Source organism: Apodemus sylvaticus, chromosome 6 (assembly GCF_947179515.1).
Source record: "Apodemus sylvaticus chromosome 6, mApoSyl1.1, whole genome shotgun sequence".
In the NCBI taxonomy this organism is placed as follows: Eukaryota; Metazoa; Chordata; class Mammalia; order Rodentia; family Muridae; genus Apodemus; species Apodemus sylvaticus.
In genome coordinates, this window is record NC_067477.1 from 87,486,331 (window position 1) to 87,489,636 (window position 3,306).

Sequence of the window (3,306 nt, forward strand, 5' to 3'; positions counted from 1 at the left end):
GGAGACTTTAAAGGTAAGAAGGACCTAGACAGAGGGCATACAGACTCTAAGAGACCACAGATGCCAGTCAGATGACTATATTCAATAAAACTTTCAAGCAGATAAATGGAGGAAATGAGAAAAAAAAAGAATCATCCTGATTGAGATAACCAAAACACAGAAAGACAAAAATGGTATGTGTTTTCTTCTATGTTCATATTAGTTGTTAAGTCAGTTGATAATCAAATTACAATTCAAAGAACAGCAGAGGTTAGGTCTAGAGTAAAGGAATAGGGAGCACAAATAGATCTCCTTAGGAAAGAAATAGACGTGTTTATGGATGGATGGGGAAGAAGGGCTGAAATGGGAGGATCCGGTCAGGAGAGAGATGAAAGCGGCATGTGGGAGGAAATTCGGGGAGAGTCCCTTAAAATAAGGGCTATTTGAGGGATGGTATAGAAACCTAATATAGTATAATCTTCCTAAAATATATACATTTATGAAGGAGATCTAAATGAATCACTAAATAATGTAGGAGACAGAGCCTTATCTGGGAGTTTCTTGTCACCAAATAAAGGTTCTACTATTGGGAATGGGTTACATGCAATTGAATTGTTGGCTGTCCAATCCAGAGGAAATTCCAGTTCTCCAGACTCCAGAGGCAGAGATCCTAGGGACAAAACCATCAACCACATAGTACACATGGTGTTACCCATGGCTCCAGATGCATAGGCAGCAGAAGATGGCCTTGCTGGACATCAAAGGGAGAAGAGACCCTTGGTCCTGGGACGGCTTGATGCCGCAATGTAGGGGAATACCAGGACGGGGAAGTGGGAGAAGGATGATTGGGACACAGGGGGAGGGGAGGTGGTTTATGGGACTTTCAGGGAGGGGGGAACCAAGAAATCATTTGAAATATAAATGAAGAATATATCTAATAAAAAAACCAGAAAAGAACTCGACCTGGACTGTAGGAGGATTTCTGGCAGTTAGATAAAAGCTATCATTCCTCGGGAACTTGTGAAACTGGTTCTCATCAACCAAAAGACGTCATTTCCCTTATCTCTGGCAGAGGGGACGGATGACTGCCTGTGGCCCCTAACAGCATGTGAAGGCTCACGCTGGCCTCCCTGCTCCCTCAGTATCACAAGTGCCTGTTGCACATTTAGAAGTCCATGATGCCCTTCTCACCTCTTCCCCTCTCTAAGCTCCGCCCTGCTCACAGGCTTCCTCCCTTGCTGGTCTACCCTTCTCTCCGCTCTGCTGCTGCTTCTCTATTCTCCGCTCTCGTGCAGACAGTGCATTTTGCTGGGCATATTCAGTTTACTCCTTTCTCTTGTTGCTCTGGACTCTTCTAGAAGCAAAGCGATCCTAGAAACCTGAATGGATGACAGAAAGCAAGCTCAATAGCATCTCCGGAGGTTCTTTGTCTGATAATGTCATTTTGGGGCTTTACTTTTTAATTTTTATTTTCTTTTTATTTTATTTGTGTATTTCTTTATTTTTCTCATCTATTTTTTAATGCTCCAGGTCCTTTGCAAAGACATTGAAATTTTTGGTTTGTGTTATCGTAAGATTTCTGAGTTATGTGAAGAAGTGGGTATCTATGTCTATGTTGGTTTCTTGTGCCTTTCTTGGGCTCTTTTCCTTCTGTTTGTTTTTTACTATTCCAATTGTTACTTTTTGTTTGTTGTATACTATATTATGCTATTATATTATGTTATTATAATCCCTTGGATGCATGTTTGCTTCCTAATGAGAAGCAGAAAGGGTGGAACAGATAGGAGAAGAGGTGGGAAGAACTGGAAGGAGAAGAGGGAGGGGAAACTGTAATCAGGATATATTATATGAGAAAAACCTATTTTCAATAAAATGAAAAAAGTATTTTCCTCTTCCTTCCGCTTCCTAGAATGTCTGCCTGGTCAATGGAATGTGCTAGAAGGCCTTGGAAGCCTCTTGCTCTCCATGCGCTCCTTCCTCATGTTATTAGTGTTTTAAATGAAGACAAATTCAACTTCTCTGTCAGTCAGATCACCAGACTCACAACCAGGCAGCACTGTTTTGTAGTTAGTATTCCTGTTACTGTTGATAGCAGTGTCCCATTGCCTCATAGTCCTTTTCCTTTGACTCTGTACAGCACGACTCTACTTTATCAAGTTATATAACAGTCTATTTACATCTTCTGAGGCTTCTCCAACAGCTTGCCTACATCTTCTAAGGCCCCTCGGGCTCCCTAGCCTTCGCTTTTCTGTTTCTGTGTCGCAATACCTTTCTGGTTGTTTCCCACATGTTGGTTCAGACACTGAGAAGCAGAAGCCAAATCACAGCTGGCCTGTGTGTGAGACCTATCAGGAGCAACGACATTTGTAACAAACATTGAGGGAGGAACAGGGAAAGAGCCTAAAAAGACCACTGATGGGCGAGGCAAGCAAAAAAGATGGCAGTAAGGTGACCATTTGTGGATTTGTCTTAAAATAGCAAATGTGCGGTTCAAGGTGCACAATCTAAAGATTTGGCCTATGTGTATACTGTATAATTAATACCAGAGCCAGTTAATTACTTTGTCTATTATCACCTACATAGAGATTATGAGGATGATGAATCTTAGATTAGCTCTCATCTAATTCCACTTTGAGGCTTCAAAAGCCCAAACCAGGCCCAATGTCTCCTCTTCTCGCTGCTGTGGATAAGGATGTAAAGCTCTCAGCTACTGCTCCAGTGCTATGCCTGTCTACTTCCCACCATGATAAATGATTAAGCTTCTGAAAGTGTAAGCAAGCTTCCAATGAAGTGCTTTCTTTTATACAAGTTGACTTGGTCATGATGTCTCTTCATAGCAATACAGCATTGACTAAGACTGACATTGATTTTGAAAATGCTTGAGGCTGTGATTCATGAAATTAAAGTAAATGTGAGAACTCTTCATGAAATTTAAGTAAATGTGAGAATATTCATGAAATTTAAGTATATGTGAGAACTCAAGTTTGATGAGACATTTTAGACAGAAATTTTGCACCTCTCCCTCCTCCCCCCCCCCCACACACACAAATCACTGTGTAAACTCAAGTTCCAGTGGTAGGGGCTGCAGTTCTGCAATTGAGTTAAAAATTCCACAAGTCTAACTGGATGACATTACAACTTCCTAACTGTGGAGAATTGTAATATTGCTGTTCCAGAGCCAAATTAACTTGGACTATCATTACCTCCCTTAATAGCCACTTATTGCTCTTGTCTATGCTCTTATAAATGTGTGAGACACTTTAAGATGAATTGACAGGCTACAACCTAAAAGCCAGGAATGTAATGAAATAACATCTAAAACCCATA